Raw genomic sequence first — 19298 nt, forward strand, 5'->3', positions numbered from 1 at the left:
CAGAGCTATGTCACGGCAGTTAGCAAAGTAAATACAATTCCCTGTCGCCTATTGACTTAACTTTTATGAATTTCGTACAATTATTACCTTAAACAAACAGACAAATATGTGCTAATATTAATAAACATTGGAATCTACGTACAATAAACATTACCAGGATGTGTACTCTATATTTTCTATATAAAAAGGTAAAGTTTGTAAGTTTGTGTGTGGAAGGTAATTACTAAAATTACTATAAAAAGCCTCAGTATAATATTTAATTTCATTCAATTATGATAAAAAATAAAGCGGCGATAGCCTAGTTGGGTGTGGAACGGACTGCCGAGACGAATGTCCACAGGTTCAAATCCTAAGGGCACACACCTCTGACTTTTCTCAAAATCATGTGTGTATTGTTTGTGAATTTATCGTTCGCTTTAACGGTGAAGGGAAACATCGTGAGGAAACCTGCACATCTGAGAAGTTCTCTATAGGAATTTCAAAGGTGTGTGAAGTCTACCAATCCGCACTAGGCCAGCGTGGTGGACTAAGGCCTAATCCCTCTCAGTAGTAGAGGAGGCCCGTGCTCAGCAGTGCGCGAGTATATAATACAGGGCTGATATTATTATTATTATTAATTATGATAACTTTTTTATAGACTAACGTAAGAAAGGTCCAAGCAAAAACAGCCCACAATCGGTATTCAAATAATATCTGTTTAAATCTATATCTATTATTATGGGGCCGTATTACGCAATATCAGGCATTACATAAACAACAAAGCTGGGTGGGAATATGTTTTGCGTATATTCGATGTCATAGCGTACAGGGTTCTAAATAATGATTACGTCAGTAATATTTTTTTATGAATAGTAATAAAGAAATTTGAATAGATTTACTGCCTATTTGACGTATGTTTAAGTAAGTACTGGAGAGGGCGGTATGAGCTTACTTTTGCTGACAAGGGAGCCGGGGGATTTATGGTAACATTCTGCTCACGCAATACTTTAACAGTCCCTGTGTATCAGAAAATGGTGATGTAAAGGGAACAAGTAAGGAAAATCTCTATAACGACTATTCTAATTTTGAAAATTCTTTGACCTATATTATTATTATGAACGCGGACGGAACCTCATCCAAACGCAAATATCTTATATTGGAAATAGGCAAAGCGGTATCGCAATCCGTATATTGCAGTTATTTTTGTATTTTCTAACATGTCTTAGAATAACTAATCCGTACAAATAATGAAATCATATTTGCTAATTACTTGCAACCACGTTAATAATCGCGTCCGTCATTAGTTAAAATATGCTATTGCGATAAACTGGCTACCGTAACTTTAAACCATTCAATTACAACCGGTCTCAATCCATACCAAACATCGAAATCCATTTGTTAGTTTTTGAGTTTGTCGCGTTCAGACAGATGTACCGGGAGTCTTTATTTTATATGTAATTGTGGATATTGTGATATATCTGTGCTGTAGTATTAAAAATAATCGGTAAACTTAAGCCATGAAGAGCGTCCTTTAAATCCTTTTCTTTTATACTTGCAAGACAAAGTGACGCCACAGCACCAATCCAATAGAATGAATGACGAGAGATGATTACCTCTCAACACTCGACACAATCATGCCGGCCTGTTGGAACCGGTTATACACAGGCTGATCCCGGAACGCGACACATTTACGCGGGCCACTATGGCGGGTAACACCTCGAGTACGGTGGTCGCTATCCGGGCGGATTTAAAATATATACTACCACCAGCATCTTGTACGGCTATGTGACCTATCGTTGTCGTATCCATAGCTCGATGTTATAACCAAGTACTGTTAACTCGTCTACATTACACATCCTAATGTAATTTAAATTTACAATCCAATCCTCAGTTCAGACGAAGGCTGATGATCCGAGCAGGTTACAATTGCAAGCTAAAAAGGTAATATGTCTTTAATTGTTCATTTTTGAGTCTGGTGGATTTATTTTAATTTTTTATAACAATGGAACAGATATGTTTCCCTGGCAAAATAAAAATATCTCCTTTAAAATATTTTTGGGATATATTTTATTCTTTAATTTCTTTGAAATTATTAAAAGTCTACCAGGGTTAAAATATAACCTATAGCTGTTAAAAAAAAAGAGGCACAACTTATAAAAACATAGACGGTAGCGTACAAAAAAAATATTAAAATAGAAAGGAGATTTGTTACGAATTAATAAATAAATAAAGCTAATGAAAATATAATACCAATTGTAAGCAGACTTTGTCTTAAAATATATAAAAAAACTAATATCTTACTTAGGTAATAAGAATAATTTTATTGACACAAAACTACAATTGATTTATACAAAAAACATAGGCTTTAATTATTCCGACATACAGCAAAGAAAAAATTGGTTCTATTGAAGTCAAACAATTCTATAAGTCTGTTTAGTCCATTTGAAATTGCACCTTAAATAATATTACTTAAAACATATTAAGCGACCTAACGATTGTGTGTATTTAGAGTGATTCCCGATGATGATCGTTCAACAAATAAATTTGCCAGTTCAAAGAACTGGGCCAAATGTAGTGTAAACTCTGAAATAACGTGAGTACATCATTCAGTCACTTGTAAATTAGTATATATTTATATACTCATTAGATGATAGGCACGGATATAAGTAGTTTGCTGGTGGGATATATTTTATATCCGCTTGGATAGCGATCACCGTACACAAAGTGTTAAAACCCACCAAAGTGGCACACGTAAGAGTGTCGCGTTCCAATATCATCCTGTTTATATCCGGTTCCAACAGGCCGGTATAATTGTGTCGACTGCCGAGGGGTAATCAACTCTTGTCAGTCGACATTCTGTTGGACCCCACTCCACTTACCATCAGGTGCTGTGGAGTCACTTTGCTGTCTTCGTAAAAAATTGAAGGTCTACTTAGGTAGGTATCACTACATTGTGTATTTTCACAAGCAATCACTGCTCGAGCACTATTGTGTTCCGGTTAGAAGGGCTTCGTGATCAATTCATTTAGTGATATTCTATATTTAAATTTACATATACATTAATATTGTGTGATTTTTACTATAGGCCGTACTAGAAACTAATAAATAGACTCCTTGACTTATACGCAGGAAATAACACTACCTGGATACAATAAGTTTTTATCGACACAAAGGGCCTTATTTGAAATATTGCCAAAGAACCTCAGCTATAAATAGTCATAAACGAAACTAACAAAAAGAGTTTTTCATGATTCCGAGTAAAACATCTAAAATCAATATCACGCAGGGTCGCTATTCAGCCTTGCGACGTAATACAGCTGAAAGGAAACCGCCGGACAATCGGTTTCATTGTGACATTAGAATTGCAAAATTAGCATAATCGCTGTTGCGGCACACGAAAAACTGGATTAGTCCAGATTGATCCGGTTTATTCCGGTTTGAATTACTGTGTTGATTTATTGGTATTGTTTATACGTTTTTTAATCTTTCGTGAAATGATTTTATGGTACTTTTGCTACTAAGTGATCATCATCACAGGATGGCTACTGCTGAACATGAGCCTTTCCCAAAGATTTTCAGATCGATCTATTGGAACCGGCCCGCATCCAGCAACCTTCTGCGACTTTGCTAAGTAGTATTGATAAAAAAAAGCCAACAGGTTTCGGATAAAACAGTCCCTTCGCCACTTCTCAGCCAGATACATAACGTAAGTGAACTTGGTTAAGATCTAGAATACATTGGCAAAACTGTTGGGTTTTACCTATAATTCATCGAATCGATCTGGACCATACCCGATGCCAACGATTGTATAAAGATTGTGATATTCAATTTTTCTTCAAGAACTCCATTAACTAGCTTTTGCTCGCGGTTTCGTCCGTTATAATATTAGTAGGATGGTCGGGTCAATAACCAATGCAAAAAAATAGTGTATCATTAAAAATACCAATAGCAAATACACAAAGATGTTTGACAAAACTAATGAATGTCTTCGTGCTAAAATAAATTTCACCTGATTACATTTTCTCATGGCTATCTCGCCGGCGAATATTATTAGTGCCACGATGTACTTTCTGTATATCAGTATCAAGCCATGACTTTCGAATGATTGATCATCATGCAAGGACGTAATTGACTAACTGACAATCAAACTTTGACAAGCCAAGCGCTTCGTTTCAAATTGTGTGTAATAATGTGATCTTTAGAAGCATTGGCGTTTAATTTCCTTTATTAATTTATTCATTCATTTAATTTAAGTACACAAGGTGTTAAAACCCGCCATAGTAGCCCACGTAGGTCGCTATTTCATTTTGCTGTGGTCGTATAAAAATACAGTAAATATATACAGGTGGACTTAAAGCTTGAGGCATTCTCTAACATTCAGCCTTTGGGTGATGCAGAGGTGACACTATATGGGGTGTATATAAAATATAAATAAGACAATACATATATTAATACAAATATACTAGTTCTATAAACATTTGTTGATTTATTTTTAATAATAAATTGGTACGCGGTTCTTACAAGTTAATAAACTAGACGTATTAGTTATGATTAAGGCAAGCGCTTCAATCAATTACCAAATCGATTAATATAATGATGAATTCATGTTAACACTAGCTTCAACTACATTCATTTTAACAATTTTAAGCTCTGTGTCTCATGAAAAAATAAGCATCGGTTTTCTTTCTTGTCTTCCAAGACTCCGGTTAAGAGTCGACTTCGAACCGAGAATTTCTCTATTCATTAATATATCTATTTCAATTATTATTCTCTAGTGGGACCTATCTTTTATTGTTTGAATGACGATACGAGCTTACCGTTCGCCAGATGGTAAGCGATACGACTGCCTATAAACAGTAGAAACACCATCCAACACCTTAAATTACAAAGTATTTGGCATTCTACTGCACTCGCCGTCCTGAGACATGAAATGTTAAGTCTTATTATGTCCAGTAGTTACATTAGCTACAATGTTCTTCAAACTGGCTTCAAGTAATTGCAGACTGTAACCGCCACAAAAAGCAGGTTCCCAATTCGGCCAATATTTTGTCCCAATTTATTGCAGCTTACGTTTAGTAATAAACGACTACATCTTAGTGAACAGTCGGGTTATTCCCAAACTCGTCTCAGACAACAAAAAATATAAAACTTAATTGCTTTTCTTGCGGCCTTGATACATATCACTTTCTCGGTACTGTTTTCCTGTGCGTTTGGAATACCACAATTGCAAAACCATCTCATACTGTTTGCAATATTAATGTTTTATTACTTAACTGATTATTTTCTCAATATCTTTACTAATAGATATGTAGAGTCCCTCTGTCTATTTATTCGCGTTTTACCTAAAAACTTTAGGATGTATTTTAATGCAGATTTCGCCTCTATTGTAAGCGAAATGAAATATAATAATTAGGTGATAAATACTACAAATTTTACAACTGTGATAATTTGAAAAAGTATTTGTAAGCTAATTCCAGTATAGTGAATGAATTTTAGTAAAATTCTCCATTAATATATATTCTAGATTTATGCATAGACAACAGACAGACCTGCTGACAAATGTTTACTATACTAAGAAAATTTCATGCGAAATAACTAGCTAACACTAGGCTTTATCGATAAAATCTTAATTATCGTCCTTAATTTGTTGAAAATAATATTAAATGCTAACAAAATTATGGAGTGTACTATACAGAGTCTTAGAAGTGTATCTTTGCCATTCTAAATTAACTATATATTCGTCTTTACCTCTGGTAACATTGTGTCGAAAATCATCTATGAATAATGATTTTCCGTAAAAAAACGGTTTTAGTTTTGCGATTTTTTGATAATTTTGTAGTTTAGTGCGAATATAGTGTGTGCGTGATTGTATTTCTGACTGAAAGTCTAAAGTTACGGCTCCGACAAATCCTTTTCGCATAGTAGTAAATGTGTTCGGGCACATAAAATGAAAATTATTTTTTACTAATATTTATTTTGTACACTTTTTTATTTTACATCTACGGTTAGAGTAACTAATTGTAAAGTGACTTTAAGATCTTTTTTTACTTCTACCGTATGTATACATATTTGTCTTGTTTTTTTTTTATATTTATGGTGTACAATAAAGTTTTAAATAAATAAAAAAAATACTTATTAAAAACACCCTGTATATCAGGATAAAGAACATAAACCATTTAAACGTGCGTTCTCGCCTCAGGTCATTTCGTAATGTAACCGCAAACTTTTTGCCCACAACCTAGTCCGACTTTCAAGCAATTTTATTGACACAAATTGATATCCGTTGTTCCTTTTTTCGACAACCATACCTAGTGTATAATTTAAGGCGTGATCAAAGAATGCATTCAGAATATGCATTTATCTAAATAAAGCAAATATGGTATAGAATGCCTCAGTGGCGTAGTTAGATTGCGTGCGCGGTTCGACTGTTGCGCTAAGATCTCCGGTTTGAATTCCGAGTTGAGCAAAGCAAATCTGGAAAGGTGCTCGGTAAATGGCAATTGGCCTACCCTTTATAACATGGGACCAAACATAGCCGGCGAAATGTGAGTGTGTCACACCTACACCTAATAGGGAAAAAGCGTGCTACTATATATGAATGTATGTACTATATTAGACAAATAAGTATGTACACAAATGTAATCGTTTCCTGAATATCTGGTTAGGTACAACTTATGTGCCATTGTTCATTATTCTATTTAATATGTTAATTTATTTATTATTTTTCTGTAGGTATATTAATGTATTTATGTATAAATACTGCAATAGAATAGTAGGTGCAGTATTTCTATCAACTTGCTCAGTCTTTAGATATCGCTATAATATTTGTCCGGTATTGTATATTGTCCCACTGTAAGACACAGGCCTCTACTTCTGGGAAGGTTTCAGTGGCGAAGAATGAACATTTCTATGAGGCAAAACGACCCAACTTAGGTACTAATTATAATATTATGCATAAATGCTATCTGGAAATCGTTCTAATGTTAATTAGATTTGACTAAATGGAAGCCGGCAGGAATCGGATTATATGCCCTCATAGGGTTAGTACTTATTAATTGAATATTTAGTTTAGCAAAATTCAAAACTAACAAATTTGAAAATGGATGATGTGCCCAGTATAGCGGTAAACTAGCCAATCATATCATTGGCGTCAAGGAATATAATTAGCGAACTGTTCACTCGCGTATTAAATTATATTCTACTAATGGCTCGAATCAAAGCAAGACTATCAATAATATTGTCAAAGAGGTGCATCGTTATTCCCGCTAAAATCGTGACTTAATCATCTTTAACACGATTGTTGGAAAACAGAACCGGCGAGCTTCTCAGAACCGCTCCTAATCATTTCGCATTATCACCTATAACGTTGTTACTTGTAATATGGTGTGTTAATGAATTGGAACAATCCATAAATTTGACGCACTTTAAGAAATATATTTTGAATGTGCTGTCAAGGTCGTCCAACCATTTTTTTAATTATACGTCGATAAATAAGAATCCACATGAGAAGGACAACGCCCAGAAAGATCCACAATACAAAAAAGGTAATACAGATGTGCTAACGTTCTCTTAAGAAAGGAATACGAAAGTAAATAATAGCTTGAGAAGTATTTTTTATGGTAAAGTCTTTGTTGTCATTGTAACTACTGGACATAATAAGATTTAACATCTCATATCTCAGGAAGGCGAACGCAGTAGCATACCAAACAATACTTTGTAATTCAAGGATGGTGTTTCTTCTATTAATGAGCAGTCGTATCGCTTACCATAACGCGAACGGCAAGCTCGTCTCGACATTCAAGCAATGAAAAAGTCATCTTATAGACAAAACTTTCTGCTGGATGAAATAGTCGAGATAACTAGACTGTACTTTTCCACAGAAAATCGTTGTTAAGGAACAATTTGCTATCACCTTCCCGCTTTGAAATTTATTCTCTAAGGACTACACCATTCTTATATTGCCTGCTAACTACACTTATGTAATTAATCAACCATTAGGACGCAAAGTGCGCCTGCCGCACAGTGTCGGCAATAGGGTATTTTAGTATGTGCGATTTTAACCATTATTTTACGTAATAGCAAAAAATAAGAAAAAGTAGTTCTTTCGTGAAATCAGCAATGAAATTTGCTTAAAATATTCCATGTTTCAAATATGGAAATGCATAAAAATTAACGCACAGTGGGGTTCCCGTTTCATCTTACTTTTAGGAGCATGATAATACTCCGGGACGTCATAAAGATAATATTTTGTTTCTTTTTACATCTAACCCTTCCATCGACTTTCAATAACTTAAATGCTCACAGAACCTCATTATATCCTGCGCCCACGCACTGCGAAAACACTGAGAAACAGAGCTATTATCATAGCATTACTCCGAACTTTGCTAAGTAATTATATTTCTATAGGGATATTTCTATAGAGCCATAACTGGTTATATATTTTGCTTAGCAATAAATAGAAACAAAGATGATACACAAACTCTCGCATACAACGTAGTTAATGTCTATTCTAATAACACATAAACAAATAAATATAAATTACAATCAATGCACAAGTTTTCCGGTGTTGTTCTAAACATTGCTAAACAATAATGTACTTAAACAATTGAAATACGACATGGCTTTTACGATTTTTCCATGTTGTTTTTCATACATGTTAGACTAGTGGCGTCGTTGGATGTGACTTTTGGAGCGGATAAATCAATTGATGTCAGTGACTATTGTAAAATAGAAACATTTAGGACTTTTGAGTGATTTTAAGGTGTCAGATTATCGAAGCTATCGCTTGTTTTGATAGGATTGTCAATCTAGCATAAAAATTATCTGCATCGGGTGCAATTGATAGACTTATAAAATATTTTTTTGATAATTCTACATTTTGAAAATTTTATGGTTATTTTTTATTTACAGACACGAAAGGCCATAACGGGTCTTACGACATTCAATCCTCCTTTTTAATTGTAACTCTGCATTTTGGAAAGTTTATAGCTATTTTTTATTTACAAAGAAACAAAGGGTCATAACTATTAGCTATGCGATTCAGTCTTCGGTCATATTAAAAAAAAATATTAAAAGAAAATAAAAAAAAATTATATATAAAATTCATCTTTACCGCACCTTGTCACCTGCAGCTTCATCAGATTTGGTTCAGTAATCGAGTCAAGAACTATTAAATAAACAAACATAATTTTACATTTATAATACCAATATAAATATCTTTACCGGATTCACATAAAGATAATCTTAAAGGCATTTTAATTAATTTACTCGTAATGGAAACTCTATCGCATATTTCAAACGTTTATGCACATTTTATCGCCCAATAAATGATGCGGCCTATGATATTATGTCCTTAGTTCAATTTCCGGTACAATGAAAAACAACGGGAATTTAATATCTCTTACATTGTTAATATATAGGTTTTGAGTGAAATTAAGGCTCTGATCATTTTGGAAAAGGTGCATTCATATACTTATGCCACACGAGAAGCCGCTTTTATGAACTAATAATGTTATTTCTGCGTTTAAATGCTCCGAAGCATATATTTTAGAAGCAAAACCGCTAATATGTTAAAAATAACTATGTTTTATTTGCATCTCTGTCCGTGAAAGGGCTTTCGTAAAGACTCTCTGTTTACTCTATCGAGATAAATGCAATCAAATTCATTCAGTGATTTCTACGTTTAATACATCCAAGCCTGGTAACATCACATACTTATTATATTAGATAAGTATAATATCAATGGTAAATCTTTTGTTCTCTCTTTATAATAAGTTTTATTCTCTTTCTATCGATTACATTGACGTCGTTTATACAATCTCTGCCTACCTCGCGAAGGTTAGAGTTAACTAGTAACGTATAGGTGCAGCGCGAATGCAACTTTCGCCCATCAATACGAGGTGTTCACATCAGTTAACGAGATCCTAGTATGGACTTAACTCGGTTACTGTCATCTACAATAAAAAAATATATTTTATTGGTAGTACATAATATATATCTTATAACACCAAAGTTTGTCTAAAACTAATTTCAGGATAACGTTGTGAGTTACACAGTTATTATTCATTGTATTGATTGTATTGTATTTGATTCAATACATATTGTGTAACTGTTTGTGTCCCAAGATAAATAAATATCCGCCCGAATAGTGACTACCGTACACAAGGTGTTAAAACCCGCCATAGTAGCTCACTTAAGTGTCGCGTTCCGGAATCATTCTGTATATATCCGGCCTCAACAGGCCGGCATAATTGTGTCGACTGCCGAGGGGTAATCTCTCATCAGTCGATATTCCATTAGACCCCACTCCACTTACCATAAGGTGCGGTGAGGTCTACCGTGTACATATAAAAAAAAATTGCTGTAAATATTTGAAGCGTAAAAGAAAAATATCTCCTGAGCTCATATAGGCTTTCCGTAATAGAAAGTTATATTATTCCTGAATGCTATTGACAGCGTTTTTTCTTATATTGGGAACATATTACATTCATTATAAAGCACAATTTGATACTACACTGCGCAAATTACCCTGAGATGTAATAAAAATGATCATGTATTATACTGTCCCACCGCTGGGCAGGAGTGTCATACCACTGAGAGAGTTGAGACCTAAGTCCACCACGCTGGCCTAGTGCGGATTGGTAGACTTCATACACCTTCGAAATTCCTATAGAGTACTTCTCAGGTGTGCAGGTCTCCTCACAATGTTTTCCTTCACCGTTAAAGCAAGCGATAATTCACAAAGAATACACACATCATTTTTTTAAAAAAGTCAGAGGTGTGTGCCCTTGGGATTTGAACCTGCGGACATTCGTCTAGGCAGTCCGTTCCACAACCAACTAGGCTATCTCCGCTTTTTTGTTAAATATGTACCTACCTACGTATAATATACTAGTCACACAATTATATTAATCTTTTATTTGTCAATATTTTGTCCAGTACCTTCTATCGCTGTGTACACCTTCTTTAGTCTCTGCACCACCTAAAGGTTGACTGGTAGAGAATGCCTACAGCATTAAATCCGCCTTTATACTCTTTGCATATAAAGTGTAATAAATAATATAGCATCTCATCGTTTTTATCAGTAGACACCTGTGTCTACCGAACCCCTCTATTATAACTCATATTTTCCCATATGTTAGGTCACATATAATAATAGGGTGCCTTTTATCATTTCAACTCTGAGCTATTTTAATACAATATTTATCTGGATCCAACAGGCCGGCATAATTGTGTCGACTGTCGACTGACATCTCTCGTCATTCTACTGGACCCCACTCCACTTACCATCAGCTGCATTGGGGATGCTTTCACGTGGCTTTATAAAAAAAACTTGTGTACGTCAATTAACTCTTTCCTACGGGAGAACTAAACGTTAACAATAACCGATGAAAAGGTTCGCGTAATTGATTCTGTTGCAACGCAGGGCTCGCCTCGGAGCCGTAATGGCAACAGGCGCGGCAGACAGCCTGGCTACTGCTCACTTATGCATGTAAAGCCGTGCGCATACCGTACCATCCTCAATGGTAGCGGAATTGCTTCATTGACAGTCAAAGTTACTGTTACTTTTGCCTTAATAATGTTTGTGATAAGTAACAACACTTTTAGGTGTTATCGGGTATATTTACATTTCATTTCGTGAAGAAATTGGGTTTAGTAATTAGATCGCCAATGATGCTTTTAACGGTAAACAAAGATAAAATACTTAAATACGAATTGATGTAAATGGCCCATCAAATAGCAACAACATGAAGAACTTTTAATTAAAAAGCGTGACATTTCATTGCACCTTCACGGTGACACATACACACACACATACACACACACATACACACACATATACACATCACGCATTTATCCCCGAAAGAGTATGCAGAGGCGCAACCAGGGCACCCACTTTTTGCCAAGTGTATTCCGTCCCTTGATGTGATACGGCGAACCTATCGCTATATCGAGTAAAAATTCCAGACTCCGGACTGATACTGAGCAGAAACACCCAAATATCACTTTGCCGACCCGGGATTCGAACCCAGGACCTCAGAGCGCTGCCGTACCGCCCATGCAGTACAACTACGCTACCGAAGCAGAAACATGAGATATGTATCATAATGTGGAGTAAGTATGTATATTGGCTACAATCTCAAGCACACTGATACAACAATGTATTGGTTGCAGAAATAGACATTGCGGTGGCGTTTACCCAGTCTCTCGTATACCAGGAAACAACCACGTTACGTTGTAGTGTATAGAGTATAGTAAGTCAAGCTCCTCCATTACAATTGTTCCTCACAATGTTTATATTATGAAACTCACCTAACACTATCGCATCCGTGTCAGCACATTTAAACATACAAACTAAAATCACCGCTCAACAGAGGTTTGCACATCATTAAAGCAAGGAAAGGAAAAAATAATATTTACGCACATGCGTGTAACAGCCTCGTTTCTATTACCTACTTATCTAAAGTACACATCGTAACCTCACGGCTGTATCTTGGAAGAGTAGGCAGTTATGCAACGCACCCTCTATTCACTTAACTGACAGTATTTTTAAACTAAACCTTTAGTATGAATATTTAGCGGTACGTATAGTTACTGTTTCGTTACACGCAATTTGTCAAAAAAAGTTTATACAACGAACGTTCTGTTTTCAAAGAAAATAGTCTAAACTTAATTATCATCGTCTCATAAGAGGGAGTGTGCACGTTATCTCGGGTAATCTAAATCTCACCAAAAAAAGTAGCTTACACATAATAAATATGAGTTAGAATGTTTTTTTATCAATATTTACAAGACAGATCTGTGATCTTTGAATAAGCCTAAATGTTTTTCATGACATGGGTAAAATAAATAAAATGATGTGCGATTTCTATGAATATTTTGTTTTGTTAACAGCTTCGGACTACAGGATAAATATAATGGTAAACGGATTAAGATTATTGTTTGACAACCATGTTTGCTCATGGGGAATTACTAAGTAAAATATTTATTAACAGTCTGCATACTCACTGAAATATGCTCTATCTCTTTTATAGATTGCAACAAAATACAGCACACGCTATATTGCGGAAAACGATTTTAATTTAAAAGGACTGTACGGTTTATTGCAGGACAAAAAATGCAAAGATAAAATCTTAATTTGTTTTTGGGACACACGGAAACCTACATCATAAATTCTTTACACGAAGTCTATTTACCTTTTACTTCATGTCACATGACTAGAAAAAGGTATTGAAAATAGTCGATCAATCACGCAAATAATCGAAAATATTTTAATTATTTATTACAGTAATAGTGACAGGCACTTGGCAGTACGACAACGGCTTCCTGAGTCTAAAATTAAAAGCATCGGCCCTCGCCACGCTGCGGTGGAAGATGAATGAAAAAATATATATTCGTTCTTTTTTGTCAGCGTTCTAAAATATTTAAGGTTTTTATTTAAATACAATTTTAATATGCAATAAAATATTATAAATACCCTTAATATTTACTTTTTACAATACCTTTTAGGTGTTTTCAATAATGTATCGCTGTTCAATAGTATTTTTTAAGTTTTATTATTAAGACATTTTATTGATATATACATATAATTATTCTCAACATATATAAATTGCAACAATTCGAACTGATTATCATGTATTCAGTTACTGACACCTACGTTGTATAGGATAGATTGCACATGTTAAAATATTTTTTTTACAAAATACATGACGTATTTACCTGAGTAGGTAAGTAGGTACCTGTATTTATAAGTATACAGGGTCATTTTAGCATTACGTTAATAAATTAAACCATATACCTAGGTAGGTATGTGGTTTACGAGTAGGTACTCGTCTACACCTATGCTAACATTTTCACCGAAAATCCCGGTTTTTACTTTTTTGATAGTTGTATAATTTTGTAGTTTAATATGACGTGTGCATGAGTCTATTTTGGAGATCTAGTTTGGATTAGTAGTGGCGTTAGAGCGTGTAAAATTAACTTACTTTTTATTATTTATTTTGTTCGAAACTTACACTTTTTTACATTTACAGTTCGAGAAAATTATTCTAAAGTGTTATTTTCAAATAAGTATGTAGTTTTATTTAGTAACGCAATGACAAAATGGTCCTGAATTCATAACACAGAAACAGTTATCATTATAGATACAGATGAAGTATTGTGCAATCCATTGAAAATCGCTTAGGCACGGTCACGGTAAACCGATTTATTTAACTGACGACTACTTCATGTCTTGTTTGCTATGTTTTCCTATTTCTCTTGTATTCGCAATAACTTGTATCTTTAAAAGGAAACTGCGTTTCAAAACTAAATTGAATCGTTGAATAGAAAATTGTTTAAAGCAGGAAAACTTTAAGGAAAAATTATTGATAAAAATGGTTTTTATTTTTGAAATGGAAGGCTAAGGAACTTGGTTTGTACAGCATTTAATTTAATATATTAAATTTTATGTAAACTAATATTTTATAGCTGGTAAGAAAACAAGTGCATGCCTGTTAACATATAACCACAATAAGCCATGGTTACCTAGTACATTCAAAAAAATCCATAAAATACAAAGGTGACACCTGGTTATTAAAAAAAGTACAAAGGAAGTTGCACGTAAATCCTACAATAAATTGCTTGAGTATTTTAAACACATCCACATCTGCATTCTAACACCTATTCCCATTTAATGAAGTGATTAAAATTTAGGACGGCAAAACGATAAATAAACATTCTTGCACTCAAGTGTCCTAATGACTCGATGAAAGTGCATTTACATTCGACACTGGGTTTTTATCTAACTGTTAAGGGCAAGCTTTGTTTAATATGTTTGCTTATTAAATATAATTATAATGGTTTTTGATATGATTTTGTAGGGCGGATAGCCAGCTCGACGGGAGGTAAGGAGTTTGATTCTTGCATGGTCTCCATTGCACTAAATCTGATTGTTATTGGTGTTGTGGGATTTTGATTGGAATGAACAATGTTTAATGTTTTGATACTTAATACGAGACGATATTTAGTTCCGTCAAAGGTAAATTCTATATATTTATCTACACGACTCGTAAAAAACGCAAAAAGACTTCAATTAAGGACACAAGTACAACACTCGGTGCTAATAAACAAAAAAAAAATTATATACTTACTAACCACATCCCGCATTGTTTATAAAACAAATATAAACTTTAAACACCATATTATGTGCACGATAACGACTCTCATTAATATCACTAAATGCAGTGTTTACAATTTACATTCTATTCGATTTTTAAACATTGAACTCAATAATAATAATATTCACAATACAATTTTGTAGAAATAACTTTTTAAATGTAGAATTGGAGGTACAGATGTGGCCAGTAATTTTTCTGATAATATCTATGGGTTTTGAAGAAAAGTCTTTAACAAAAACTATTTTGAATTATAGTATTGACTCATTCTTGAGTCCAAAAGTGTTTTTATCCTATATAATATTAAATACAGTAATAAAGAAATAGATAAGAAAATATAAAACCGACAAATAAACCCGATATTAAACTTCTTGTAACATTTTCGATTCACATTTTCTTCGCAAACTACATAAAATCGATACGAATTTCGTCATGAAACGCCTGGTTGCGCGAATTATACTCCAAATAACATAATGATTATGCATACAAGCCGCACCTTATTGCCCAGTGGAAGATTTCGCATGTCCCACATCCACTTGCATTTTATCTGCTAGTATGTCTACTGTGGTCATTACCTCGGTCGGTTCAGAGAAACAAATTATGTTTACCACTATTATGAAATATGGAATGTTACGGCGGATTTAATGGGACGTGATATGGGCTTAAATTTTTTGTATTCTTTATGTTTTTTTCCACTTAACTTATTAATGCATAGGTATGTGTTTCGTGCATCGCATTTTTATTCTGTTCGGCGAAAAGGACAAAATTAATAAATTATTGCATGATTTTTTTATGGTTGGCTATGGTTAAGGCTTCAAGAAGGCAAGGATTTGCATCATTGTTGCCTTTGCTATGCTTTAATTAACCAAATGCACTATATTATATGTCATTCAAAATATTTCGTAAGGTATTTTACAATGAGAAATCTTTATGTCTATTCATCTCACTTACCTTTACTATACGAACGATTGGAGCTCAAAAAGCGGAGTCCACTCGTTAGCGGACTCCAAATTATCGTAAGACACTGAACTCACATTTTGCTGCAAAATAATTTTGCGAGCCAACTATTATTTATCATTTTATTTACAACGAGAAATTACTTAAACCTCTTTGCTTGAAAGACCAAAAAGTTCGTAAAATTTTCTTAAATTCAAAAAAGAGGTTCGTATATCACAAACACCTAGGTTCGACTGGGAGCACCGGGCACCACAATAGAGTATTAATTAAAATATCTGATAACTCAGAAAGCGACCGCTGATAGGGCTATTCCCACACTAATTTGTCATTATCTAATTAGTTTGTTTGTGTCGCCCTGGAAACGTACTCGGGTAAGTTAATTATATTCGGTCAGTGCCAGCGTAGGCAGTTCGAATAAAATATAAACAAGAACAACCAATCAATAGTTGTCTGTTGGTAATCAAGTCTGTTGATATCTAACATAGATTTACATGTGGATATTTGTAATATTAAACTCCTTCGATTTTTATTCCTAATTTAAAATTGGCGCGAAGCATTTTTGGCCAGTAATATTTTTCCGTAGTTTTTTTGCCATTTCTATTTATAAATAGGTTGGTAAGTATATACTTGATTTTTGTATATAAAATATATCGGTAATTCCAGTTTCTGTAAATGAAGTAAAGTGAGAAATAATAAAATTTACAAAAAAATATTTTCTGAACAACGGCCTGCATAAAGTTGTAAGTGACGTATCTGCAATATCGTCCAGTGTTTTTTGATAAAAAGTAGTTGTTTTTGTTAATTAAACGCAGTTATAGCGCTCTTTATTAAACAAAAAAGGATGGAAATGCGAAATGTCATATCAAAGAAAAAAGGATAATAAATCGAAATGTCAGTGACATACACCACACCACACCACATTTATTCCCAATACAATAATTCTAATACAATCTAAACTTTTTAATTTTATAAAATACGTACCTATATAAATATCGTTATTACAAGAAATAAATCCATTCCAAGAATAATCCTTATTACGTATTACCGATGTATTTACAATTGTTACGGAAAAATACTTATCCGATATCGCTTGTAAACAAACAATATGAATAAACTTGACATAGATAAATATACAGATAAATGCGCGCGACATTTCGTTTTTCGTTATTTGTTAGAAAACGATAGATAACAATGTAATTAGGAGATGTCTAATATCTTCCGAATGAAGTGCAATAGAATGCAGTCATACTTTCTAATTGTAAGGTTTAGGCAGATTATACTGGTGGTAGGTCTCTCATATGGGAGAGTCTGCCTGCGTAGGTACCACCGCAATGTTTATTTCTACCGCTAAGAAGCAGTGTAGTCACGTAGTTTGAAGAACATGGTAGTCAGTGTAACTACTGGACATAATAAGACTTTACTCATGTGTCAGGATGGCGAGCACAGTGGAATACTAAACAATACTTTGTAATCCAAGGTGTTGGATGATGTTTCTTCTGTTTATGGACGGTATCGTTTACCACCAGGTGAACAACAAGCTCGTCTCGTCATTCAAAGCAATATTTTTTTTTTTAGTCCAGCAATAATTAAGATTTAAAATCATCAATAACATAACATCTAATGACAAGCGTAGTCCTAGTGGTATGCATATTAAGCATTATTTTGGGTGACATTGTTTAAGGGCATTAGGCTTTCTTTTCTCGGCAATCAGCTGTATTAAATATTTAAGATAACAGCTATTATCTAAGACCTTGTAACATCTTTGAGATTATAGCACATTGTTACACAAACACGACAAATTGCAACTTTGTTGATGGGTTTACTTTAATTATTTAACACAGAAAAATGGCTACTATAACGTTAAGTGAAAGAAAACATAAATGTTCAGCGACTGACGTCTCTTGACGATCAATTATGCCAATCAACGGATTGTCAGTGAGAATGTCAGGGACAGAATATTCAGAGATTACATCATGCCACAAATCAGTCCTTTCATTTGAAACGTGCTGAAAACCTTAAACAAGTATCTCCTTAATCAAACTATTTTGCGGATATTTTCGCGGTTTTTATATTACAATTTTCTCCCGACGTTTCGAAGACGTTACAGCCTTCCGATATGTATTTCGTATAATCTATATGTAGACCCAATAGGAACCGCAAAGACATTTCCCCTGGTTTTATGACCATTTTACGACAATGATCTCTATTCACGAATCATCAGAGCCGTTTTCTCTGCATATTTTTACAATAAACATAACACTAATATTTTCTGAGGAAGTCTTAATACAAGTACATAGTATAGTAGGCCTTTAGCGACACTAAGTGGGCACTTAAAAAATTCCAACTTCACTAAAGAACTATTTCAAGGTTATAGATAATGACGTGTTACCAAGATAAAATGTTTAGGCAATTTTTTGCCTTTTAATAATATCGTGTTAATTGTGACAGCATATATTTTAGTGGTGGTGGCATGCGAAAGGCCTGGGTAAGTAACAGCGTATTGTTTATTTCTATTGCCAAGCAGTGTATGTTCTAATTTGACGGCCATCGCAACCAGCGTATACAGCGCATTGGAGAATTAACATCTTATGTCGCAGCGTGACCAGCTTAATGGAATACCAAACAATACTTTGTAATTCAAGGTTTTGGATGGTGTTGCTACTGTCTATGGGTACCCGTATCGCTTACCATCAGGCAAACAGCATACTCGGCTTTATACACTTGCAATAAAATATAAATAGTATTATCTACAAGCTCTTGTAAACTGCGATATGACGGTTTGCTGTTATGCATAAATACCTTCCGGCCCTTATCCCTATTCCTTTATGAAATCTTCTGGTATTGTGAGTATGTATGGGTAGTGGAGATCACTCAACATCAAACCTTGCTGTTCGTTTGTCCAAAGTATAAATAATTCACCAACATTTGGTCAAAGTGATTTTGCATCGACAGTTTTGAAAAATAAACATGAAATTACCGTATAGGCAAATGACAAAATTGCGACCGCTTCTGCGCTATTAGAATATTCATAAGGCAAGAACATAATGCAAAGCAAATAAGAAGGCAATATTGTAAGTAAGGAAATATAAAACGCTGGAACAATTTTGTTAAAAACTATCATAGTCCATTGCTGCTGTAGTATTGTTCTTTTAATGCTCTTAAAAGATATTTTAAAATGAGAACTAGTTTAATTCTAATGTGTTTTGC

The 19298-nt window shown here is 34.0% G+C and overlaps 1 protein-coding gene across 1 annotated transcript in view; it reads right to left on the reverse strand.

The window, feature by feature from the left end:
* Positions 1-16338, reverse strand: part of LOC115451528 (putative inorganic phosphate cotransporter) — a 60972-nt gene extending 44634 nt beyond the window's left edge. The window contains exon 1 of the mRNA XM_030179882.2: positions 16086-16338. The gene's annotated coding sequence lies outside the window, so the exon portion shown is untranslated. The remainder of the gene's footprint in view (positions 1-16085) is intronic.
* Between the last annotated feature and the right edge of the window lie 2960 nt (positions 16339-19298).

Source organism: Manduca sexta, chromosome 12, assembly GCF_014839805.1.
Source record: "Manduca sexta isolate Smith_Timp_Sample1 chromosome 12, JHU_Msex_v1.0, whole genome shotgun sequence".
NCBI lineage: Eukaryota > Metazoa > Arthropoda > Insecta > Lepidoptera > Sphingidae > Manduca > Manduca sexta.